A 27,876-nucleotide genomic window follows, 5' to 3' on the forward strand; every position below is an offset into this window, starting at 1 on the left:
GCGTACAGACCAACAATATGAGCTCACAAAGTTTTGGGTTACACAGAGGAACGAGGCAGGGGTGCCCACTGTCGCTGGAGAAGCAGGGAACATTGGGTGTCGCTACGTGTGGACGACCTGTTACTGTACGTGTCGGACCCCCTGGAGAGCATTGGGAAGATTATGGGCCTGTTAGAGAAGTTTGCGCGTTCTCAGAAGACAAGCTGAACGTAGGGAAAGTGAAGTGTTCCCAGTAAACTAATTGGGTTGGACAGCCAGCCTAGGAGAGCTGCCATTCCAGGTAGCCAGAGACAGGTTCAGATCCCTGGGGATTCAGGTAACGGGAGAGTGGGAGACATTGCATAAATGGAATTTAACAAAGTTGGTGGAGGAGGTTAGGGGATATGCTGCATCTGACACTGGCAGGGAGGGTTCAACTGGTGAAGATGAACGTCCTGCCAAGGTTCCTATTCATATTCCAGATGCTTCCGATTTTTGTACCAAAGGCCTTTTTGTGGACGGTAGATACAATTATTTCAGAGTTCATGTGGGTGGGAAAGGTGCCCGATTAAAGAGGGCCCTGTTACAGAGGCAGAAACAGAAGAGGGAGTTGCGTTGCCAAACTTGTAACATTACTATTGGACGGCAATATGGTGACGGGGGCATTGCCACTGGTGCCAAGGAGATCCACAGAGAGCCCAGTTGTACAGTCCACGGTGAAGGTGTGGAACCAGCTAAGGAGGCACTTTAGGATTGAGGGGATGTCATTGTTAACTCCATTGTATGAAAACCAGGGATTTGAGCCGGGGGCACAGACGGTATGTATAGGAAATAAAGAGAAGTGGGGTTGGTGAGGGCGAGGGATTCGTACCTGGAAGAGAGGCTTGCGAGTATGGAGGAACTGAAGAAGAGGGTCGAGCCCCCAAGAGGAAGCAAGTTTAGATATTTACAACTAAGGGACTTTGCACAGAAGGTCTGGAAAGAGCTCCCCAAGCTGCCAGAGTATGTCCTTCTGAAGCAACTGCTGCTCCCGAATGTGGAAGGGAGGGCAGGATCGGAGACATATATGGGTGGCTGGGGGAACAGGGTGGTTAGCAGGTGGTGAAGATTAAGGAGAAGTGGGAGGGGGAGCTGGGTGGTGAGTTAAACGGAGGAGTGTGGAGGAGTGAGGCGCTATGCAGGATAAACGCAACCTCCTCGTGTGCGAGGATGAGCCTGATATAATGCATGGTGGTACATAGGGTACATATGACTGCACCCCCCCCCCCCCCCTTTATTGGGGGAGTTTGTATTCTGCAAGCTCCACAGGGTAGTGGATCATCCCTACCCAGGGAGACCCGTACAGGTTATAATAATCACCAAGGCCAATTTAAAAATGTGAAACAGTATATTGATTTTTCAAGTTTCGACTTCACTCTTTAGCCATAGAACCACAGTGTGCCTGTGTTGTTCTATCACATTAAAAGTTTCTCACACATATCTTTCAATTACAGTCATCAAATAAATTGAAATCTTTTTTGATTGAATGTTTTAAGTTGCAAAAGATTCATTCAGAGAAAAAGTGTCTCATTTTACAGAAAATTGAGGATTAGCTCTAGTTTCTTCCTCCACACACAGTCACAAATATCAAACTTGAAGAATCAAAGAATTTTGTGCCAAGTTGGATTTGAAGCCAAGTATTGAGCTGTACATAAAGACTACACTGTAAAACCGATACAGCTTGGGCAGACTTAGTCTTTTCATGAAGCATCCTTTTCCTAGATGAAATACAATCCAGATGTGAGATTTTCAAAAGGGCCAATATGCCACATTGTATGGAGGTTTGAAAATTACAAATGTACACATTTTGCATATTGTCACAATCCATTGTAGGAAGCCGATCTGCATATGTTGTATGTATGGAACCCACAGCAATGTGGTTGCTGTTTAATTGTCCTTTGAAATGGCTTAGTGCACAGACTACAGCAGTTCACATCTACCTTCTCAAGAGCAATTAAGGATGGGTAATAAATGATCGCCCTGTTTTTCTTTTGAAGTATGTTTATCAAGATTTTCTATTTTTGCAAACAACACAACAGAATTGCAAACTAAATACATTGCAGTAAACAAAGAAATAAAATAGCTCAACATGGGCAACAGGATACCAGCCACAGCACCGGACCTGACCTAGCCCAGCACCCCCTGATACACAGGAATCAGTACCCTCGGGACCTCCAGTACACCCGAACAGCCCAGCTGAATCTGCACCTCTCCAAACATATCCAGGGTAATGCACCGTCCCCATTCATACTGAAAAAAGGGGATGATTATGCCAATTCCAGCCAAAGAGAAGAAGAATTGTCAAGATACCAAACAATTGGGCGCCCTGGCGGGGTGGGGAGGACTGTGAAATGGGAGAATGAGGGTGTCGCCTAGATGTGTGCTTGTCATGCTAATTACAGGCATCACTCTAATCAGTTGTGTCTTGTCTGTCACAAGAGTCATTCATTTTCGTGATATGCATTTTCACCCTTCATTGACAAGTCAATTGTTTGAATTAAATATGGAGAGCTAAAATTCACTGCCAAATTCACTGGAGACCCAAGCACACCCAGTGCGGAGAGGGGTAGGGAAGGAGAAGGGTCTCCTGGGAACCTACTTCTGGGCCTGGCCAAACTTCCCATAAACAGGTCCAGGCAGCAGGCACTGAGGGGCTTGTCTGACCCGACTGTCTGCCTCTGTACCCCGGCTACAATCGTGGCCTGGTGTCCATGCAGGGGGAGCATGTGTTGTCCACAGACACCATCAAGGTCTTCCTTGCCCATGGGTATTGCAGGCACTGGGGTGATTTATTGACCCTTTTAATCACACTTGTGTTTTTTTTAGGGCAGTATCCCTTTAAGAGGCTGCCCCTTTTAATTTGCCCCTCAATTATTTCATTTAATTTACTTCAATAAAACTAGTTGAAGTCCCAAGCATACCCGGTGCAGACAGGGGCATGGAGGGAGGACTTCCTCATGAAGCTATTGCTGGGCCTGGCCAAACTTGCTATAAACAGTTCAGGCAGTGGGCGACTGAGAGATTGTCCGACCAGACTGTTTGCCCCTCTACTGTGGCTCCATTCGCAGCTGGCCGAGCCTGGAGAGGAAGCATGTGGTGTCCACAGGTATCATTGAGGTCTTCCACACCCGGTGGGCTTTGGTGTGGTGCTTTATTGACCCTTTTAATCATATTCTGGTTTGATGTTTTAAGTTTTATTTGTTCTTTGTTTTTGTTTTCCACAACGGAACTGACATTGCCATTTTGTGGTCAGATTCCGCGCATTGAACTTACTCCATGTGATGCCACCGTACAAATAGTTGCAATAGTTCATTTCTACTTGCCACTTTGATCCACTTGAAAAAAAAAGGCTTAATTCCTCCTTTAGAATAGCATTGGAATGCCAGATGAATACATTAAGCAATTCAGAAAATCGCCCTTTGATTCCTGGGTAAAACTATGTGAAATATTGTTGCACATTGTATTTTTAATCACATGATAGTCTTAGGATTTGATGGTGTGCTTCTTCAGATAGTCTGATTGGACATAAAATGATGAACAGGAAATAAAATATGCATCATTCTATATCTGTGTCATTTCTGTGGACAAAATTGCAAATCAAAGTGTTTTCAACTTCCTTCCTCCTAATACACAGCATATTGACTGGAATAACACAATGTAGAATAGCATAGCAGTTTCATATTCAACACATATTCACACGCTTGCTGGGGATAGATTGAAACAGATTTGGCTGGTGAGTTATGTGAATTTATCTGACGATATGACTTTAAAATTAACTTTGAGGAGATTTCTTAACGCTGAGATCATTCTCCAGACTGACTATCCATTCTCAAACATATTGGGCGCGATTCTCCGCAAAGGCGGAGAGTCGTGAAGGCTGCAACGAAACCGGCCGTGTTTCACGGCAGCCTCCGCGCCCCCTCCCGGGACCCGATTCTGCTCCCCGGTCGGGGCTAGCATCGCGGCCCCGTGAACTCCGGCATCGCGGGCTTAACGAATTTCGCTAAGCTCGCACGCCAAAGTTAGCGACGGCTGACGCATATGATGCCGTCAGCCGCGCATGCGCGGATTGGACGACTCCAACCCGCGCATGCGCGGATGACGTCATCCGCACATATGTGTTAGACCCGCGCATGCGCGGTCCGTAATGCCCCTCAGCCGCCCCGCGGACTTACCCTGCGGGGCGGCGGAGGGAGAAAGAGTGCGCGGGAATCGGACCCGCTGCCCGCAATCGGTGCCCACCGATCGTGGGCCCATGCCACCCTTGGCACAGCCGTGGTGCGGCCGTGCCAATCGGTGGCATGGTTGTGCAGAACGGCACTTTGCGGCCGTTTTCACGAACTGGTATAGCAGGTGTATTAAAAATCGTGAAAACAGCCGTAAAGGCCTTGGAAATCGGCCCATCTGCCAGGGGAGAATCGCTGCTCGCCGTAAAAAAACGGCGAGCAGCGATTCGTGTCGGGGGGTGGGCATGGGGGGGGGGAGAATAGCGGGAGGGCGTCGGACCAGCGTCGCCGTAAAAATTTGCGCCGCCCGCTATTCTCCGCCCCGTCGTGAGTGCGGAGAATCGCGCCCATTCAGTCTCCTTGCAAACTTTGCAGTGATGGAACTGAGTTAATCTAAAGCTTGAGGGGCAGGTTTGGCTCAGTTGGCTGGACAGCTGGTTTTTACGTTACTTTTCTAAAAGTGTGACCAGAGTTGTTTGCATCATATTTATGTGCTTTGCAGTTCAGGTACTTTATAGAGTTCACTTTATGTGATGCTAACAAAAAATGTACAATTCTGATACGTTCTGCATCAAGAAATTCTCTAGTTAAAGATCAACACATGATATAGGACCTAGCCTTTAACCTTGCACCTCTGTGGGGACAGATTTGTTACAGCCAACTTGGCAAGTGAGAATATTGATCCAGAGGGGAAGAAAAAGTAAGACAAATCTCAAATTTTAATAAATAAATCATACAATTTTGGGTTTTACTTTCATTTGACTTTAAAAATATAATATATTGTGCCCCGTGTGGATCTGCGTGCGCTGGTTAAATAGCGGGAAAGGCCTAAATGTGGAATTGCACTGGGCGCGAATCAGTTTGCTATCTAACCGGCCTGCTCCCGATGTCGAGTTCCGGATCACGTTCAAAATAACGTATAAATGATTGACCCCAATTAGCATCAATTTCCATCTCATTAATGAGATTGAAGTCAAATGTAATTGCCTCCCGGGATTTAACCGGCTCCCCAGCAAGAAATTACCTGGGTGTTGTTGAGTATTCCTTTTTAAAAATGTGAAGCTGGCACAATAGCTGCTGGGGGGGGGGGGGGGGAGGACAGAGGAGGTGAGTGGCTTTTGTGAGGGCCACGAAGAATCCAGCACGAGTTTGTGGAACAGAAGGAAAACTTTATTTACAATAACCTATATATATATTTATATATATATCCCCACACGCAGCAGCAGCAGCAGCAGCAGCAGCAGCAGCAGCAGCAGCAGCAGCAGCAGCAGCAGCAGCAGCAGCAGCAGCAGCAGCAGCAGCAGCAGCAGCAGCAGCAGCAGCAGTAAGTTCCTTGCTGCTCACTCCTCTCTAGGTGGTTCCATACTGGCCAGCTCTATTTATGCAGGGACTCTGCTAATGATTTCTCCGCCCCCTCATTGGGGAAACTCATACTCCTTAAGGATTGTGGGATTGCCATTAGTCCCCAGCCAGTGGTAAGCAGGCAGGTTATAACATCCCTCCCTCCCCCCCAAAGTCCAAGGAATCCACCGAAGACCCTGGTGAAGGAGGGTGTCGGACTCGTTTTGCCACAGGCCGGACACCATTTGCACGAGGCACTGGATCGGGCGGCGTGCAATGAAACGGCTTCCATGATGAACGGCGTAAGGTTCTACATCCACGACCTGTGGGACCGAGGGCTCCCCTTCTGAGGGATCCTATGTCTCCATCTCGGAGTCGGAGTCCACTGCCTCCGTCATCCCGGCGTCTCTATCTCCACGTGGTTCTGCAACGACCTGCGCAGGCTTTGAGTGGGGCACCAGAGGAAGACCAGGAGGAACACCCTCACTTTGTCTGTCTCTGCGGTTGTAGACGTGAGCTCTGGGGGCAGGGAACTTTTGGAAGAGGCAGCCTTCTGGTCCAAACGTGGTCTACATGCTTGCGCTGGAGACGACCCTGGGCTTGCACCTGGTACAAGATCGGGCCCATTCGTCGAAAGATAACGCCAGGGACACACTGGGCACTACCAGCAAAATTTCAAATGAACACCGGGTCACCAGGCGCAAACTGCCAAATCAGCCAATGCTGAGAAAGGCCATGTCCCTGCCGTTCTTGAGTGCGGTGATACTTTTGCACCAATATCTGGGAAAACCATGCTAAGGCAGGTGCGAAGTCTCCGGTCCATTAGGGGTTCTGCGGGAGCTACCCCAGTCACCTCATGTGGAGTGGTCCTATATGAAAACAATTCTGACAGCTTGGAGGAAAGTGTCAGTCGGGCGGGGGCCTGTTGAATTGCGCACACCTTCTCTGTGACGAGATGAAATCTTCGCGGTCCACCCGATAACCCAGGTAGACTACTTCCTTCGCCTGAAAGACGCACTTTGTACGAGGTAAACAGACTCCAGCCTCTGAGAAGCGTCTAAGGACAGCCTCCAAATTTTCCAAATGTTCCTGCTCCGACGTCCCTATAATCAAAACATCATCGAAGTAGACAGCGACACACTGTAAACCTCTCAGGATGCTCTCAATGACGCGTTGAAAGATAGCGCAGGCAGAGGATATCCCAAAGGGCAACCGTGTATATTCATACAGGCCCCCGTGTGTATTAATTATTACATATGGCCGGGAGGCAGGGTCCAGCTCCAACTGTAGGTGGGCGTGACTCATATCTAATTTCATAAACGAGAGTCCGCCTACAAGCTTCGTGTAGAGATATTCTATGCGAGGCATTGGATATTGGTTGAGCCTGGAAGTCGTATTCACTGTAAGTTTATTGTCACCGCACAAGCGAACTGTGGCATCTGGCTTCAATACAGGGACAATTGGCGCTGCCCAGTCAGCGAAACGGAGGGCCTTATAAGACCCAAGGACTCCAAACGAGTGAGCTCCACTTCTACCTTCTTGAGCAAGGCGTAAGACACCGGGCACGCCCGGAAATAGCGCGGCGTGGCTCCTAGTTCAACCTGGATACGGGCTACAGCCCCTTTTATCTTCCCCAAACCGGGCTGGAATACATCTGGGTACCGTCCTAGTAGCTCTGACAACTCTCCAGAAGTTGTTTGAAGGATGTGCTGCCACTGCAGCTGCAAATGGCGCAACCAGTCCCGACCCAACAGGCTGGGCCTGTGGCCGCACACCTCCTGGCGTCCATAAACAACAGGAGTCATCGTAGTTCCAACGATATTCAATCGTTCCCCCATGTAGGTGGCCAACCTGGCCTGTGTATCGGTTAATGTAAGGGTCTGTATACCCTGCTTGATGTGGTTGAATGTCCTCTAGGCGATTACAGAGACCGCAGCGCCAGTGTCCAACTCCATCTGAAGCGGGTCACCATTGACCCGTACTGTCACCTTAATGGGGGCCACACAGGGAGCTACCACACAATGCAGCTGCAGGAGTTGTCCTCCATCTCCACATCCTTGGGTCTAGCCCCCGCAGATTCATCCAAATGGAAGGTATGGCCCCTGGGCTGGCTTGAGTTTCTGTCGGAACGACAGCGCCTCTGGCGCCCCCAGACCGGTGTCCGCGATGGGGTCAGCGTCCATAAGTCCAACAGTGACATGCCTCCTCATCCATCAGTTCTGGAGAAGGCTCTCTTCGGGAGGACCGTCCGGCGGCCACTCGCTTTGATCCGGACGCCGCCCCGCCCAAGATACGGCAGGAGTGTGGAGAGACGCTTTTGGATGGAAGGGGTTGCGTCCCAAGGCATGCACCTCTATTCCCTGCAGCTCCTGGAATCCCCATTCTGCACTCTCTCAGGACAATACTATTTGAATGGCCAGTTGTAAAGTCAATGTTGGCTCAGCTAACAACTTTCTCAGGGTGGCCGCATTGTTAATACCGCAAACCAAACAATTGCTTAACATTCCTGGCAATGTCTCACCATAGTCACAGTACTCCGCAATCCTGCGTAGCCTGGATAGAAATTCTGCAAGGGATTCTCCTGGGGTCCTCTCATTAAACCGGTAACGCTGGACTATCTTGGATGGGGTTGGGTTAAAATGTTGCCCCACAAGTTCATCAAACATCTTGGTGTCCGGCGCAGCTGGGTACGTAAGGCACCTTCTCACGCCAAACATATGCGGGCCGCAGGCGGTGAGCAAAATGACCACCTGGCGCTCATTTTCGGTGATGTTGTTTGCCCAGAAATAGTAAAGCATCCATTGTGCGCACTGGTTCCAACTCTCCAGTGCAGCATCAAAGACATCCAAACGTCCATACAGAGGCATGGTGTAATAGAAAACAACTTCCAATCTGTATCCAACAAAAATCCAGGGAGGTGGCTTCAGCGGCGTAGACAGCTATCCACTTTAATCCTCGTCACCAGTTTTGTGAGGGCCACAAAGAATCCAGCACAAGTTTGTAGAACAGAAAGAAAACTTTATTTACAATAATATATATATATGTTTGTACAACAGCAGCAGTAACTCCCTTGCTGCTCACTTGGTATGGGGGCCAAGCATTCCAGATCGGGGGTCGCCCCAGTGCGAGGGAGGTGGTGGGGAGGGGGGGGGTGAGGGGCTTTTCATCTGTGAAGCCTTCAGGCCATCTTCAAATATTGTGGATAACCTTAATCTGGACAACTATAGCTGTTGCCTATCTGTCCTACCAAACATTTCCAGGACAAAGCCCTGTTCTTGGTTATATGCTGAAGGTCACTTTAACTCCCTTTAGACTGTAAGCAGCCTCTAGCTTCACAGCTGATGGCTATTGCGAATAAGGAATTGGCCTTGTTAGCTGTGAGCACTTCACAGCAGTGCTTTAGAGACCATTTTGATCACATTTTGGTTTGAGTTTTACAGTTTCAGTTGATGTTTTAAAAAATATTTTCATTCAATGCATTTTATATCTATACAAAAAAAAAATCAGAAGAACAACACATCAATCAAAACAAACAACCACAAATCCCCAACTTCCCCTGATTCCAACACACCACCTCAACCCGCCTTCCCAAATTTTCCCCTTGTCCCCCTAACCCCTACAAACCCCTACGTCCGCCCCTCGCTTGTGACATTATGGCCAATTGGAGTATGAGCTCCCTCAATTATAGCTCATCGAGGGGGCCCATATAAGCACCTGTGTAGGCTTTGTGAGCAGTCTTAAGTTGACTGGAATGCTAGCAGCACTGTTTGGAGCTGCTCTTGTATCTAGTTATTGGCAATAAATATTGGTGTGATGACGGGACTCCTGCCTCCTGTGGATTATTACAGTGGCGACAAGGTAAACAAAGAACTTTGTGGAGACCAGCTGCCGCACTCGGAGGGTAAGCCTTGCTATTTCAAAAATGCCATTTTTTTGGGAGGTTAGATGCATTCGACCCGACTATTAAGGACTGGTCCCAGTATGTGGAGAGAATGTGTTACTTCTTCAGGGCCAATGATATAACTACGGACGAAAGGAAACGGGTTATCCTGCTGTCGGTGTGTGGACCCTCAGCTTTTGCCATTATACGTAGTCTAACTTATCCCGATGCGCCGGACACAAAACCTTTCCAAGAATTAACGGAATTGGTGAAAGAGCACTACGACCCAAAACCACCCCTCATTTTGCGTAGGTACAGATTCTACACAGCGAAGCGGGAAGACAGGGAGTCAGTCACAAATTTCTTGACCCACCTGAGAAGGCTGGCGGAAAAATGTGAGTATGGCCCGACGCTAAATAAAATGCTTCGGGACCGGTTAGTGTGTGGCATAAACGACCTCACAATACAGAAGCGCCTGTTGGCGGAAATGGAGCTAGACTGCAGGCAGGCGTTACAGCTCGCACTGTCCCTAGAAAAGGCAGCAAGTGGGGAGCAGGAACTACAGGGCACGCCAATGGAGGTAGATACCTGTGAGAGGGACTACCACAACGGGTCCTGCTACCAGATAGCCGCTCTCAGGAAAAGCCTGAGGAATAGAGGGCCAAAGGAAAACCCCAGAACTGCCCCCAGGTCTGCTAGGACTAACTGGAGACAGAGGGAAGTACCGGCTGAGGCTTCCCCAACAGAGAAGGACCGTTTCCGGCACCAGACAGAGTGGGGTAACAGCGACAGAAACCCTAGAAGGAGGTGGCAAAAGAGGAATAGCAGGTGGCAACGCAGGGAAGTACACAACCTAGACGCCCCATCCTTCGCCCCTCGATGTTGCGCCGTCCTGTGAATCCCCTTTAAAGTCCCTCTACACTATTCCCTTATCGTCCATATGCCTATCCAATGACCATTTGAATGCGTTTAGTGTTGGCGAGTCCACTACAGTTGCAGGCAGGGAATTCCATACCCTTACTACTCTCTGAGTAAAGAACCTACCTCTGGCATCTGTCCTATATCTATATCCCCTCAATTTAAAGCTATGTCCCCTCATGCTGGACATCACCATCCGAGGAAAAAGGCTCTCAATGTCCACCCTATCTAATCCTCTGATCATCTTGTATGCCTCAACTAAGTCATCGCTTAACCTTCTTCCCTCTAATGAAAACAGCCTCAAGTCCTTCAGCCTTTCCTCATATGATCTTCCCTCCATACCAGGCAACATCCTTGTAAATCTCCTCTGTACCCTTTCCTCTTCCACATCCTTCCTATAATGTGGTGACCAGAACTGCACGCAATACTCCAAATGCGGCCGCACCAGAGTTTTGTACAACTGCAACATGACCTCATGGCTCCGAAACTCAATTCCTCTACCAATAAAAGCTAGCACACCGTACGCCTTCTTAACAACCCTCTCAACCTGGGTGGCAACTTTCAGGGATCTATGGACACGGACACCGAGATCTCTCTGCTCCTCCACACTACCAAGAATCTTACCATTAGCCCAGTACTCTGCCTTCCTGTTATTCTTACCAAAATGAATCACCTCACACTTTTCTGCATTAAACTCCATTTGCCACCTGTCAGCCCAGCTCTGCAGCTTATCTATGTCCCTCTGTAATGTGTAACATCCTTCTGCACTGTCCACAACTCCACCGACTTTAGTGTCATCTGCAAATGTACTCACCCATCCTTCTACGCCCTCCTCCAGGTCATTTATAAAAATGACAAACAGCAGCGGCCCCAAAACAGATCCTTGTGGTACACCACTAGTAACTGGACACCAGTCAAAACATTTCCCATCAACTACCACCCTTTGTCTTCTATCAGCTAGCCAATTTCTGATCCAAACTTCTAAATCACCCTGAATTCCATGCCTCTGTAATTTCTGCAATAGCCTACTGTGGGGAACCTTATCAAACGCTTTACTGAAATCCATATACACCACATCAACTGCTTTACCCTAATCCACCTGTTTGGTCACCTTCTCAAAGAACTCAATGAGGTTTGTGAGGCATGACCTGCCCTTCACAAAACCATGTTGGCTATCTCTAATCAAATTATTCCTTTCCAGATGATTATACATCCTATCTCTTATAAACCTTTCTAAGACTTTTCCCACAACAGAAGTAAGGTTCACTGGTCTATAGTTACCGGGGTTATCTCTACTCCTCTACTTGAACAAGGGGACAACATTTGCTATCCTCCAGTCCTCTGGCACTATCCTGTAGTCAAAGATGACTTAAAGATCAAAGCCAAAGGCTCAGCAATCTCCTCCCTAGCTTCCCAGAGAATCCTAGGATAAATCCCATCCGGCCCAGGGGATTTATCTATTTTCACACTTTCCAGAATCGCTAACACCTCCTCCTTATGAACCTCAAGCCCTTCTAGTCTAGTAGCCTGTATCTCAGTATTCTCCTCGACAACTTTGTCTTTTTCCTGTGTGAATACAGACGAAAAATATTCATTTAGCACCTCTCCTATCTCCTCGGACTCCACGCACAACTTCCCACTACTGTCCTTGACTGGCCCTACTCTTATCTTCGTCATTCTTTTATTTCTGACATACCTATAGAAAGCTTTAGGGTTATCCTTGATCCTACCTGCCAAAGACTTCTCATGTCCTCGCTTGGCTCTTCTTAGCTCTCTCTTTAGAGCCTTCCTAGCAAACTTGTAACTCTCAAGCGACCCAACTGAACCATCATGTCTCATCTTCACATAAGCCTCCTTCTTCCTCTTGACAAGTGTTTCAACTACTTTAGTAACTCATGGTTCCCTCGCTCGACGACTTCCTCCCTGCCTAACAGGTACATACTTTCAAGGACACGCAGTAGCTGTTCCTTGAACATGCTCCACATTTCCATTGTGTCCATCCCATCAGTTTTCCTCTCCAGCCGATGCATCCTAAGTCTTGCCTCATCGCATCATAATTGCCTTTCCCCCAGTTATAACTCTTGCCCTGAGGTTTATACCTATCCCTTTCCATCGCTAAAGTAAACGTACTCGAATTGTGGTCACTATCACCAAAGTGCTCACCTACCTCCAAATCTAACACCTGTCCTGGTTCATTACCCAGTACCAAATCCAATACGTCCTCGCCTCTTGTTGGCCTATCTACATACTGCATCAGGAAACCCTCCTGCACACATTGGACAAAAACAGACCCATCTAAAATACTCAAACTATAGTGTTTCCAGTCAATATTTGGAAAGTTAAAGTCCCCCATAACAACTACCCTGTTATTTTCGCTCCTATCCAGAATCATCTTTGCAATCCTTTCCTCTACATCTCTGGAACTTTTCGGAGGCCTATAGAAAAGCCCTAACAGGGTGACCTCTCCTTTCCTGTTTCTTAACTCAGCCCATACTACCTCAGTATTCGAGTCCTCATCAAATGTCCTCTCAGCCACCATAATACCGTCTTTGACTAACAATGCCACCCCTCCCCCTCTCTTACCACCTTCCCTGAGCTTACAGAAATATCTAAACCCCGGCACCTGCAACAACCATTCCTCGCCCTGCTCTATCCATGTCTCCGAAATGGCCACAACATCGAAGTCCCAGGTACTAACCCATGCCGCAAGCTCACCCACCTTATTGCGGATGCTCCTGGCATTGAGGTAGACGCACTTTAAACCACCTTCCTTCCTGCCGGTACACTCCTGCAACTTTGAAACCTTACTCATGACCTCACTACTCTCAGCTTCTTGTGTCCTGGAGCTACAATTCAGGTTCCCAATCCCCTGCTGAACTAGTTTAAACCCTCCCGAAGAGCATTAGCAAACCTCGCCCCCAGGATATTAGTACCCCTCTGGTCCAGGTGTAGACCATCCCATTTGTAGAGGTCCCACCTACCCCAGAATGAGCCCCAATTGTCCAGGAATCTGAAACCCTCCCTCCTGCACCATCCCTGCAGCCACGTGTTCAACTGCTCTCTCTCCCTATTCCTCGACTCGCTAGCACATGGCATGGGTAACAACCCAGAGATAATAACTCTGTTTGTCCTGGATCTAGGTTTCCACCCTAGCTCCCTGAATTCCTGCCTTACATCCCTTTCCCTTTTCCTACCTATGTCGTTGGTACCTATGTGGATCACGACTTGGGGCTGCTCCCCCTCCCCCTTAAGTATCCTGAAAACACGATCCAAGACATCGCGGACCCTGGCACCTGGGAAGCAACACACCAACCGCGAGTCTCTCTCGTTCCCACAGAATCTCTTATCTATCCCCCTAACTATGGAGTCTCCAATGACTAAGGAAGAAAGGAGAGGTCGAAATAGAAAGGTTACGGCGCGACGGCATTATCAGACCAGGACAGTTCTCGGAATGGGCAGCGCCGGTGGTGCCAATTTTGAAGCCAGACGGCTCGATACGTCTCTGTGGAGATTTCAAACAGACGGTAAACAAATACGTACTGCTGGACAAATACCCAATCCCGAAAATAGACGATCTATATGCCAAATTGGCAGGTGGGCTTTTGTTCACGAAACTGGACATGAGCCACGCCTACCTGCAGTTAAAACTGGACAAGGACTCCCAGAGGTCCGCTACAATCACCCTGAAGGGCCTTTCTCGTTATACGAGGCTACCTTTCGGAGTGTCATCAGCCTGCGCTATATTCCAGCGTACGATGGAAAATATTCTGCAGGGACTACCACAGGTGGCGATTTATTTGGACGATGTCTTAATCACGGGTAGGACGAACAGGGAACACTTAAGGAACCTGGAGGAAGTGCTCAGGCGTTTCGCAAAGACAGGCGCACGGCTTAAAAGAGAAAAATGTGTTTTTCTGGCCCCACAAGTGACGTACCTGGGATATAAAGTAGACGAGTCAGGCTTACACCCATTGGAAGACAGAGTAAGGGCAATAAAAGAAGCCCCAGCTCCCACAACAGTCCAGGAGCTACGATCATTTCTAGGGTTGGTAACCTATTATGGCAAATTTCTCGAAAATAGGGAGTCCATCCTAGAACCCCTCCACCAGCTACTAAAAAAGGGGCAAGAATGGAAATGGTCCGCCCGCCAAAACCGAGCATTTAGGGACATTAAAGAACAGCTGTCATCCAAAAATGTCCTAGAGCATTATGACCCAAGGAAGGAGTTGGTGGTCACTTGTGATGCATCCCCTTATGGGGTATGAGCTGTCTTAGCCCATAGAGGAAGGAATGGGGAAGAACAGCCAATAGCCTATGCTTCGAGGACCTTGTCGATGGCTGAGAGCAAGTACGCCCAAATCGAGAAGGAATGACTGGCGGTGATATTTGCAGTAAAAAAATTTCACCAGTATCTGTACGGGCGGAAATTCACCATAGTGATGGACCATAAGCCGTTATTAGGGTTATTAAAAGAAGACAAGTAAATACCCCCGATCGCATCAGCTAGAATCCAACGCTGGGCGTTGCTACTGGCGGCGTATAGATACTTTCTGGAGCACAGACCGGGAACGCGAGTAGCAAATGCGGATACTTTGAGCAGACTTCCCCTCCCGGACACCCCGCCGCTAATACCGAAAGTAGTGGAGACAGTAATGACTTTAAATTTTTTGGACACCCTACCAGTGGACGCACAACATATTCGGTTGTGGACGCAAAAAGACCCAGTTTGAGCCAAGATGAAGCATTTACTGCTAACAGGGGAACTGGAAAGACCAGGGGAGTCCCAGATGCACCCATACTGGAGCAGAAGGGACCAAATAACCGTTGAAGACGGTATCCTATTATGGGGAGCCCAGGTAATAGTCCCAGCTCAGGGCGTCGGGCAATCTTAACTGAGTTACATCACGGACACCCAGGGGTGTCTAAAATGAAGATGCTAGCTCAAAGCTACGTTTGGTGGCCAGGTTTGGACACAGACATAGCAGCCTTGGTACGTCGGTGCCAGGAGTGCCAACAGGGGCAAAGAGTGCCACCAGCGGCGCCATTGCACCCGTGGGAATGGCCGGGCAGACCGTGGACCCGCCTGCATATTGACCACGCCGGCCCTTTCATGGGCTCAATGTTTTTGGTGATAGTGGACGCCCACTCCAAATGGTTGGACGTCCACCGGGTAAACACGGCAAACACAGCATTGACAATCGAAAAGCTCAGGGCCTCGTTTGCAACACATGGACTTCCGGAGGTACTGGTGTCGGACAACGGAACGGCATTCACAAGTGAGGAATTTGGAAAATTCCTAAAAGAAAACGGAGTCCGCCACATCAAAACGGCCCCTTACCATCCAGTGTCCAACGGCCTGGCAGAGAGAGCAATCCAGACACTAAAAGCGGGACTCAAGAAGCAGCCGGCAGCGTCAATGGACACAAAGCTCTCCCGCTGGCTGTTTGATTACAGGACCACACCGCATTCCACAACGGGCATACCGCCAGTTGAACTCTTAATGGGAAGGCGGCTGCGAACGAGGCTGAGTCTCCTTTTCCCAAATTTAACGGGGAAAGTGGAGAAACAACAGGAGGCCCAACGCAGGGGGCATGATAATAGTCGGCAGCAGAGACATTTCCAGGTGGGAGCACCGGTTTGGGTCAAGAATTATGGGAATGGACCAACGTGGGTCAAAGGCACGGTAGAGTCCCAAACAGGGCCCATATCCTATGAAGTTTCGATAGGAGGTAAGGTGCTGAAGAAACACCTGGACCAAATAAGGGCAGCGGAACCACACCTGGAGGCAGGCGAAGCAGGACCGCCTCAAGCTGGTATAGCCCAGACGGAAAAGATACCCACACCCCAGCCCCGAGCAATTTCTCCAGACCCCGTCATCCAGTCGTCAGAGTCGGAGATGGACACGTTTGACGTGGCCGCCACGACACCTCTCCCCGAGGAGGAGGAAGAACAACTTGCAAGGAGGTCGTCAAGAAAAAGACGGGCACCTATAAGGTACACCCCGCCCATGTCAGAGAACGACCCGGCGGACGACACAGAGGTGACAGACCCGGACATGAGGAGCAGGAAGAAGCTCAGAGGAATGCCAGCTGGCAGGAATTCCTCGGACCTTGGGGGGGGGGGGGATTAGCATTATTGGTTGGCCAATTGGAGTATGAGCTCCCTCAATGATAGCTCATTGAGGGGGCCCATATAAGCACCTGTGTAGGCTTTGTGATCCAGTCTTAAGTTGACTGGAATGCTAGCAGCACTGTTGGAGCTGCTCTTGTATATAGTTATTGACAATAAATATTAGTGTGGTGACGGGACTCCTGCCTCCTGTGGATTATTACAGTTTCCATCTCCAAGTGAACTCCTCTACCGAACCCTGCAAAGTGAACTTGACTTTCTCCAACCTCAGGAATTCTGCCAGGTTGCTCACCCACATCCCTGCCTTTGGTAGCTCTGAGTCCTGCCAGCACAACAGAATTTGCCTCCAACTATCAGGGATGCAAAGATCCAATGTATCAGCCTCTCTTCCCCCCCCCCGACATCTGGATCTTCCGACACCGCAAATATCGCCACCTCCAGACTCGGAGCCACCCCCAAACCCAGAACATCGGACATAAAATCCAAGGATCCCTGCCAGAACCCCCTCAGTCTTAGACACGTCCAGAACATGTGGACTTGATTCATGGCCCCCCCGCGGCTCACCGCCCACATCTGTTTTCCACCCCCACAAAGAACCTGGTCATCCTCGCCACCGTCATGTGGGCCCTATGCACCACTTTAAACTGGATGAGGCTTATCCAGTTTGGATTGGATTGGATTGGATTTGTTTATTGTCACGTGTACCGAGGTACCGAGAAAAATATTGTTCTGTGCACAGTCCAGGCAGATCATTCCATAGATGAAATGAAAAACATAAAATACACCATGTAAATACGTAAACACCAGCATCGGTGAAGCATACAGGAGTGTATGTGGAGAAGATGTATGAAGTGAATCAGATAGGTCCATAAGAGGCTCAGTTAGGAGTCTGGTAACAGAGGGGACGAAGTTGTTTTTGAATCAGTTCGTGCGTGTTCTCAGACTTCTGTATCTCCTGCCCGATGGAAGAAGTTGGAAGAGTGAGTAAGCCGGGTGGGAGGGATCTTTGATTATGCTGCCCGCTTTCCCAAGGCAGTGGGAGGTGGGAGTGGGAGGTGGCAGTGGGAGGTGTAGACAGAGTCAATGGATGGGAAGCGAGTTTGTGTGATGGACTGGGTGGTGTTCCTGACTCCCTGTAGTTTCTTGGGCTGAGCAGTTGCCGTACCAGGGTGTAATGCAGCCAGATAGGACCTTTGCACACGACAAGGATGCGTTCACCCTCCACAAAGCGTCCACCCAAGTCTTGGCCTTCTCCTCCCTTCCCAGCTCCTCCTCCCACTTGCACTTGATCTCCTCCACCGGAGTGCCTTCCCTCTCCATCAATTCCTTGTAAATATCCAAAACCTCCCCTTCCCTATTTTGTCCTCCAACAATAACTTATCCTGCGACACCAGAGATGTCAATCCTGAGAAGGATGGCAACTCTCTCCTCCGGAAATCTCTCACCTGCAGGTACCTAAAAACCATTTCTTCTGGCAACTCATACAATTCCTCCAACTCCTCCAGCCCCGTGAATTTTTCCCTATAAACAAGCCCCCAAAATACTCATTTCCCATCTGCTGCCACTCCCGGAACCTTGTATCTAGCCCTGTTGGCACAAATCTATGAGTGTCGAATATCGGCGACCACAACAGCATGCACTCCAGCCCAAAATGTTGCCTGTACTGACCCCACATCCTTAACGCCAGCACCACCACTGGGCTCATGGAATACCTGACTGGCGGACACGGAAGAGGTGCCAACAACAGAGCCCTCAACGATGCCTCATCCATCTGCCCCCAAATAGACCTCTCCTCCAGAGCTCATTTCCTCACCATCGCCATATTCGCTGTCCAATAGTAATTTCGCAGATCCGGCAATGGCAGCCTACTACCGCCCCCTCCCCCTTCGCCCATTCTCCAAGAACAACCACCTTGTTGTGTTAGGTACACTGGTATAACACTGGCTGCAACTGGATGCAGCATAGATCAAAAAGATACTCCAGACCTTGAAGTTAGTTCAATCAGGTTTATTGAACTAATAGCACAGTTAGCACAGTTCTCTGTGAGTTCGACTCTCTGCTAACTTAAGTGTGGTTACTCTGTCTGACTGAACCAGACTATCTGTTAGCCACGTGGTGGGGTTGTGAGATTGTAACAACACCCTTGACTGACTCTCTAGATGTTCATCAGTGGAAAGAGGCGGAGTGTGAGTGTTTTGTGTCTTTTATAGTCAGATCCCATCCCTGAATGTCCTGCCAGCCTATTGGTCATGTCCTGTTCTCTGTGTCCATTAGCTGCTTGTCTGTATATCATCATGTGTGTGTCCGCATTTCATGACATCTCCCCTTTTTTAATGTTTGGATGACATATGTGAACGTATTTACAAGATAAGGTCAATATTAACATATATACATGCGGTGGATGCGAACATATGTACATGTGAAAACAGGTGTCTAATGCAAGAACAGAACATAGCAAACAGAATAAATGTTCATAAGTCCAGTCTCTATGGCTTGCGTCTGATCCTGGTCGACCGACGGAGAGGTGGTGGTGGAAACGACAGCGCCTTGATGGGCGGGAATGAAGCCTGACTGGTGGCCTCATGAGTCGAGGTATCAGGAGGTGGAAAAACAACAGATGGAAACGGAGAAGAATGTGGTTGTGGGCAGGCAACTTTTCACATTCCCCATCTGTTTCGTCGCACAACAGGACCATCAGCCAGACACACAACATACGAGCGGGCGGGCAGTCTGTAGAACAACGACAGCTGGAGCTGACCAGCCTCCATCGGCATCTTGACCCAAACAGTGTCTAACGGGGATAACATGGGCAAATCAATGGCATGAGCATCATAGCTATGTTTTTGCCGGTCTCGGATTTGCTGCACCTTCTGCAGCACTGGGAGGTGATCCAGATTGGGCACGTGTATGGCTGGAAATGTCGTTTGCAGGTCCCTGTTCATCAGGAGTTGAGCTGGCGACATGCCAGTGAACAGTGGGGTTGCCCTGTACGCAAGCAGTGCAAGGTGAATGTCAGACGCAGAATACTTGCTTCACTATGCTTCACTTTCTCAACTTTTCCATTTGACTGCAGATAGTGTAGGCTGGAAGTGACGAGTTTGAACTGATGCGACTGGGCAAACATTCATGGCTGCTGAAGCACGGGCCGTTATCACCCATGACTGGAGAACGTCTCCTTACAGGCCTTGATGACGGTCTGAGATGTGAGGTCTGAGAGCTTCAAGACTTCAGAGTAATTGGAAAAGTAATCAATGATGAACATGTAAACATGACCATTTGCATGAAAGAGGTCAATGCCAACCTTGGATCACGGAGAGGTTTTGATTTCATGCTGCTGAAGTGTCTCATTACTCTGAGCTGGCTGGAAGCGTGGACAGGTCACATAGTTAAGGACCATGTTCGCGATGTCCTGGCTGATCCCGGGCCAGTAGACAGCCTGCCTTGCTCTGCGTCTGCACTTTCCCACACCCAGGTGGCCCTCATGGATTTGACGAAGCACCAAGCTCTGGAGACTGCGGAATAACAATCCGGACCAGTTTGAGGAGGATACCATCAACCACCATCAGGTCGTCCTTTACATTGAAAAATTCAGGGCACTGCCCATTTTACCAGCCATTGGCGAAGTGTTGCATAACACGCTGCAAGAGGGTGTCTTTGGCTGTCTCCTCACGGATCGAATCTCCTTCTCATCAGATGCGGGGAGGGTGCTAGCACACAGCTCCACTTGTGACTCAACCTGTGACTCAATTTGCTAGATGATGTTCAGTGGTTCACTAGGCATGGTGATGGAGTGGAACAGTGTATCGGCAATGTTGAGCTCCTTGCCAGGCGTATAGGCCAGGTCAAAGTTGCACCTTCTGAGTTTCAGGAGGATGGGCTACAACCAAGGCGTCATGTCATTAAGGTCCTTGTGGATAATGTGGACCAGGAGCCTGTGATCCGTCTCGACTGTGGCTGTCGACAGGCCGTAGACATAGTCGTGAAACTTGAGAATGCCAGTGAGAAGGCCCAGGCATTACTTCTCGATTTGTGGATACATTTGTTCGATGGGCGTCATTGCCCTTGATGCGTAGGCAACCGGTGCCCAGGATGAAATGTCATCGCGTTGCAGCAGGACCGCACCAATGCCATCCTGGCTCGCACCTGTCGAGATTTCCTTGGGACGGAAAATTCCAATACGGGTGCAGTGGTGATCTTGGCTTTCAGCTCCAACCACTCTGCCTGATGGGCCGCCTTCCATTCGAAGGCAGTGGACTTCTTCGCTAGGTTTCGTAGGGCCATGGTGTATGAGGCCATGTTTGGGATGAACTTGCCCAGAAAGTTGACCAGGCCCAGGAAGCGCAATACCACCTTCTTGTCTTCCGGGCCCTTCATGGCTGCAATGGCATGGACCTTGTCTGTGTCGGGCCACACGCCCTGCTGAGAGATCTGGTCTCCTAGGAGCTTGAGTGTCGACATGCCAAAGCAACATTTGGCCCTGTTCAGCTTCAGGCCATTGGCGTGGGCACGGCGGAATACCTGCTGGAGACGGGAAACATGCTCCACAGGGGTCGTGGACCATATGATGACGTCGTCCACGTCCACACAAGCCCCTTCGATGCCCTCTATCATCTGCTCCATGATGCGATGAAATATCTCCGATGCCAAGACGATGCCGAACGGCATACGGTTATAGCAGTACCTGCCAAACAGTGTGTTGAAGGTGCAGAGCCTTCTGCCAGACTCATCCAGCTGGATTTGCCAGAATCCATGTGACTCATCTAACTTCGTGAAAAACCGCATGTGCCATCTCACTGGTGAGTTCCTCCCACTTCGGGATGGGGTAGTGTTCACGCATTATATTCTGGTTGAGATCCTTGGGACCAATGCAGCTGCGCAGGTCCCCAGAGAGTTTTTTAACCACCACCATCGAGCTGACCCAGTCAGTTGGTTCGGTTACCCTGGAAATGATCCCCTGCTGCTGCAGTTCCTTGAGCTGTTCCTTCAGGTGCTCCTTCAGCGGAGCCGGGACCCGGCGTGGTGCATGGACCTCTGGCTTGGCATCAGGTCACAGTAGGATCTTGTACCGATATGGCAAAGTGCCCATCCCATCAAACACATCTGGATACTGAGCGAGGATGTTGTCAATGCCAGCTTGAAGATCCACGTTGGAGGATGTCGTTCAATAAACACACTGCACCAGGTTTAGCTTTTTGCAGCATGCGCGCTCAGTACGGATGGCCTGTCCGGCTTGACAATTTCAAACCTTAGCCGTGTATTGGTTGGAGACGAGTAGATGGCAGGACCCCAGTGCCGTGATGGCATTACCGTTATAGTCCAGGAGCTGGAAGGCTGCTGGAAGGACTTTTGGGGCTTCTTGATGCATTTGAAGTCTGCCTGTGAGAAGAGGTTGGCAGACGCACCTGTGTCCAGCTTGAACTGGATGGAGCAGCGATTGACCTGCATCACCGCACGCCATTCGTCCTCTGAATCCACAGCGAGGATGGACTGAATGCGAGATGAGTTAAGTGTGGCATGTTCATGTGTGGTAATGATGCCCACTCGGTAGGTGGACTCCAGGCACCCGTCCTCTGGATCCGTCGTACTGCCAGGATCAGAATCTTGCAATTGTAGTTGCACATTCTGGACGCGCCGTTGTTGGAATTGGGAGTGCTGACCTCTGACTGGTGGTGCAGACCTGCACAAGGCTGCATAGTGTCCAGGCTTCCCGCAGTTTAAACATCGCCTGCCTCTTGCAGGGCAGTGTCCCTTTAAGTGGGTGTTGCCACAGTTCGAGCACGTCATGACGTCGGCATCGTGACGCGGTGTACGTCGTCGTACATGCGCAGTGCGGTCAGCAGACCTCTGCACCTGCGCAGTGTGGGTGTCGGCCTCTTCGTTATCCCGTTCGCATTGCGCATGCGTGAGCGCCAGGAAAAGCGCGCGAGATGGCCGCTGTCTTCAATGCTGAGGCGCTGCATCCGGGAGATGGCCTTCATACTCTCTGCCTCGTGGAAGGCAAGTTTCTCATTTTCAGCTGATTTGTATTGGGACTACCGATTTTTTGCGTGCTCATGCACTGTACATGTTTCAATCGCGACAGGCAGGGTCATATGCTTGATTTTTAACAGCTGCTCTCTCAGAGGATCAGAGTGAACTCCAAACACGATTTGGTCTCTGATCATGGAGTCAGCAGCAATATCACCTAAGTTGCAGGACAGCGCTAGCAGGCGGAGGCTAGTGAAGAAGACATTGAAAGATTCATCTTTACCTTGAAGACGTTGTTTGAATATGTAGCGCTCGAAGATTTCATTGATGTCCACTTCACAGTGACTATCGAACTTGTCCAGGATGGTCTGAAACTTTGTCTTGTCCTGGCCTTCGGTGAAGTTAAATAAGTTGAAGAGTTCGATGGTTTGATCACCCGCTGTTGAGAGGAGAGGCGCGATCTTTCTTGCATCAGATGGACCCTCGAGGTCTGAGGCTTCGATGTACAGCAGAAATTTTTGCTTGAATATCTGCCAGTTGGCACTGAGATTGCCGGAGGTCCTGAGCTGGTGAGGAGCCTGGATTTTTTCCATGGTGCCGGGATACATTCACTGGTTGTCACAGAATGGACTGAGGTAAGCCACCTTAAATTAGTAGTCTCCTGGTATCATGTCGTCTTAGGTAGCACCTTAAATTAGTAGTCTCCTGGTATCATGTCGTGTTAGGTAGCACTCCCAATTCCGACAACGGCGCGTCCAGAATGTGCAACAACGATTACAGGATTCTGATCCTGGCAGTACAACGGATCCAGAGGACGAGTACCTGGAGTCCGCCTACCGAGTGGGCATCATTACCACACATGAACATGCCACACCTAACTCATCTCGCATTCAGTCCATCCTCGCTGTAGATTTGGAGGACGAATGGCGTGCGGTGATGCAGGTCAACCGCTGCTCCATCTGGTTCAAGCTGGACACAGGTGCTTCTGCCAACCTCCTCTCACAGGCAGACTTCAAATGCATCAAGAAGCCCAAAAAGGTCCTTCCAGCAGCCTTCCAGCTCCTGGACTATAACGGTAATGTCATCACGGCACTGTGGTCCTTCCATCTACTCGTCTCCAACCGGAGTACTCATGCACGGCTAAGGTTTGAAATTGTCAAGCCGGACAGGGCATCCCTACTGGGCGCGCATGCCTGAAAAAAGCTAAACCTGGTGCAGCGGGTTTATTGAACGACATCTTCCAATGTGGATCTTCAAGCTGGCATTGACAACATCCTCGCTCAGTATCCAGCTGTGTTTGATTGGATGGGCACTTCACCATATCGGTACAAGATCCTACTGCGACCTGATGCCAAGCCAGTGGTCCATTCACCACGCTGGGTCCTGGCTCCGCTGAAGGAGCACCTGAAGGAACAACTCAAGGAGCTGCAGGAGCAGGGGATCATTTCCAGGGTAACCCAACCGACTGACTGGGTCAGCTCGATGATGGTGGTTTAAAAACCCTCTGGAGAACTGCGCAACTGCATTGATCCCAAGGATCTCAACAAGAATATAATGCGTGAACACTACCCCATCCCGAAGCGAGAGGAACTTACCAGTGAGATGGCACATACACGGTTTTTCACGAAGTTAGATGAATCACATGGATTCTGGCAAATCCAGCTGGATGAATCCAGCAGAAGGCTCTGCACCTTCAACACACCGTTTGGCAGGTACTCCTATAACCGTATGCCGTTCGGCAACGTCTTGGAATCGGAAATATTTAATCGCATCATGGAGCAGATGATGGAGGGCATCGAAGGGATTTGTGTGTACGTGGACGACGTCATCATATGGTCCAAGATCCCTGAGGAGTATTTTTCCCGTCTCCAGCAGGTATTCCGCCGTGTTCAATGGCCAGAAGCTGAACAGGGCCAAATGTTGCTTTGGCATAACAATCATAGCAATCATAGAATTTACAGTGCAGAAGGAGGCCATTTGGCCCATCGAGTCTGCACCGGCTCTTGGAAAGAGCACCCTACCCAAGGTCCATACCTCCACCCTATCCCCATAACCCAGTAACCCCACCCAACACTAATGGCAATTTTGGACACTAAGGGCAATTTAGCATGGCCAGTTCATCTAACCTGCACATCTTTGGAGCACCCGGAGGAAACCCACCCACACACGGGGAGAATGTGCAGGCTCCGCACAGACAGTGAACCAAGCCGGGAATCGAACCTGGGACCCTGGAGCTGTGAAGCAATTGTGCTAACCACAATGCTACCGTGCCGCCCTAGACGGCACTCAAGTTCCCAGGAGACCAGAACTCTCAGCAGGGCGTGTGCCCCGACACAGACAAGGTCAAGGCCATCACAGCCATGAAGGTCCCGGAAGACAAGAAGGCGGTATTGCAGGGCAGCACGGTGGCCTAGTGGTTAGCACAACCGCCTCACGGCGCTGAGGTCCCAGGTTCGATCCCGGCTCTGGGTCACTGTCCGTGTGGAGTTTGCACATTCTCCCCGTGTCTGCGTGGGTTTCGCCCCCACAACCCAAAAATGTGCAGAGTAGGTGGATTGGCCACGCTAAATTGCCCCTTAATTGGAAAAAATAATTGGCTAATCTAAATTTATTAAAAAAAAGAAGGCGGTATTGCGCTTCCTGGGCATGGTCAGATTTCTGGGCAAGTTCATCCCAAACATGGCCTCACAAACCACGGCCCTACGAAACCTAGTGAAGAAGTCCACTGCCTTCAAGTGGAAAGCGGCCCATCAGACAGAGTGGTTGGAGCTGAAAGCCAAGCTCACCACTGCACCCGTATTGGCATTTTTCGAGCCAGACAGGGAAATGGAAATCTCGACAGCTGCAAGCCAGGATGGCATCGGTGCAGTCCTGCTGCACACGATGACACTTCACCCTGGGCACCGGTTGCCTACGCATCATGGGCAATGACGCCCACCTAACAAAGATATGCACAAATCGAGAAGGAATGCCTGGGCCTTCTCACTGGCATTCTCAAGTTTCACGGCTATGTCTACGGCCTGCCAACATTCACAGTCGAGACGGATCGCAGGCCCTTATTCCATATTATCCACAAGGACCTTAATGACATGACGCCTCGGTTGCAGCGCATCCTCCTGAAACTTAGAAGGTACGACTTTGACCTGGTCTACACGCCTGGCAAGGAGCTCATCATTGCCGATACACTGTCCCGCTCCATCACCGTGCTTAGTGAACCACTGAACGCCATCCGGCAAATTGAGTCACAGGTTGAGTCACAGGTGCAGCTGTGTGCCAGCACTCTCCCGGCATCTGATGAGAAGGTGATTCATATCCGTGAGGAGACAGCCGAAGACCCCCTCTTGCAGTATGTTATGCAACACCTAGCCAATGTCTGGCAAAAGGAGCAGTGCCCTGAATTTTTCAATGTAAAGGACGACCTGATGGTGGTTGATGGTATCCTCCTCAAACTGGACCAGATTGTAATTCCACACAGTCTCCAGAGCTTGGTGCTTCGTCAAATCCATGAGGGCCACCTGGGTGTGGAAAAGTGCAGATGCAGAGCCAGGCAGGCTGTCTACTAGACCGGGATCAGCCAGGACATTGCGAACATGGTCCTTAACTGTGCGACCTGTCAGTGCTTCTAGCCAGCGCAGAGCAAGGAGACACTTCAGCAGCATGAAATCAAAACCTCTCCGTGGTCCAAGGTAGGCATCAACCTCTTTCATGCAAATGGTCAAGATTATGTGTTAATCATTGATTACTTTTCCAATTACCCTGAAGTGGTGAAGCTCTCAGACGTCGCATCTCGGACCGTCATCCCGTTCTCCAGGCATGGTATCCCACTCACTGTCATGGGTGACAATGGCCCGTGCTTCAGCAGCCATGAATGGTCTCTGTTTGCCCAGTCGTATCAGTTGAAACACATCACTTCTTGCCCACACTATCCGCAGTCCAAAGGAAAAGTTGAGAAAGGGGTGCACATAGTGAAGCAGCTCATCTGCAAGGCCAAGGATTCTGTGTCTGACAGTCGCCTTATGCTGCTTGCATGCAGGGCGACCCCACTGTCCACTGGCATTTCGCCGGCTCAACTCCTGATGAACAGGGAACTGCGAAAGGCACTTCCAGCCATACACGTGCCCAACCTGGATCACCTCCCGGTGCTGCAGAAGGTGCAGCAACTCCGAGACCAGTAAAAACAGGGCTATGATGCTCATGCCACCGATTTGCCCGTGTTATCCCCATCAGACACTGTTCGGGTCAAGATCCCTGATGGAGGCTGGTCAGCTCCAGCTGTCGTCGCTCGACAGGCTGCCCCCGCTCCTATGTTGTGCGTCTGGCTGATGGTTCTGTTGTGCGACAAAACAGACGGGCACTGCGCAAAGTTGCCTGCCCACAACCACATTCTTCTCCGTTTATTTCAGTTGTTTTGCCAACTCTTGCTACCTCGACTCATGAGGCCACCAGTCTGGCTTCAATCCCGCCCATCAAGGCGCTGTCATCCCCACCACCACCTCTCCGGCGGTCGACCAGGATCAGAAGCAAGCCACAGAGACTGGACTTATGAACATTTATTCTGTCTGCTATGTTCTGTGTTCTCGCATTAGACAGCTGTTTTCACGTGTACGTATGTTCACAACCACTGCATGTATATATGTTAATATTGGCCTATTCTTATAAATACGTTCATATATGTCATCCAAACATTTAAAAAAAGGGAGATGTCATGATATGCAGACAAACACATAATGATATACAGACAAGCAGCTAAAGGACACAGAGAACAGGACATGACCAATAAGCAGGCAGGACACTCAGGGGTGGGATCTGACTATAAAAGACACGAGGCGCTCACACTCCGCCTCTTTCCACTGATGAACATCTAGAGAGTCAGTCAAGGGTGTTGTTACAATCTCACACCTCCACCACATGACTAAGAGCTAGTCTGGTTCAGTCAGGCGGAGTAACCACTCTTAAGATAGCAGAGAGTCGAACTCACAGAGAACTGTGCTAACTGTACTATTAGTTCAATAAACCTGATTGAACTAACTTCAAGGTCTGGAGTATCTTTCTGATCTAAGCTGCATCCAGTTGCAGCCAGTGTTAGACCAGTGTGGCAAACACGACAGGGATGGCTCTGGATGGCCCGGCTCCATTAGATGGAGATCTTGTGAGACAATGGACATGTATGTGGTCAGTGAGAGAAAAGGATCATTTTGACTGACATGAACAACTCACTTGAGACAGGTCATCTGGGTGAAGGGGCAATGGATCCTCACCTTGCTATTGGTGACTGTGGCAGGTGGCTCTTGTGGGCATTGCAACTTGGCGCGAAGGGGTTGTGCTGGTGGGTGCAAGGGGGTCTGAGGAACAAGCACAAAGATAGGATGTGGGGAGGGTGTGAGGTCTCAGCCAGTG

The 27,876-nt window shown here is 49.7% G+C and overlaps 1 protein-coding gene across 1 annotated transcript in view; it reads left to right on the forward strand.

Annotated features, from left to right (window-relative positions):
- The first annotated feature begins 3,658 nt into the window (after positions 1–3,658).
- gjb8 (gap junction protein beta 8) overlaps positions 3,659–27,876 on the forward strand; it is an 84,967-nt gene continuing 60,749 nt past the window's right edge. The window contains exon 1 of the mRNA XM_038818842.1: positions 3,659–3,751. The gene's annotated coding sequence lies outside the window, so the exon portion shown is untranslated. The remainder of the gene's footprint in view (positions 3,752–27,876) is intronic.

Source organism: Scyliorhinus canicula, chromosome 14, assembly GCF_902713615.1.
Source record: "Scyliorhinus canicula chromosome 14, sScyCan1.1, whole genome shotgun sequence".
NCBI classification, from domain to species: Eukaryota; Metazoa; Chordata; class Chondrichthyes; order Carcharhiniformes; family Scyliorhinidae; genus Scyliorhinus; species Scyliorhinus canicula.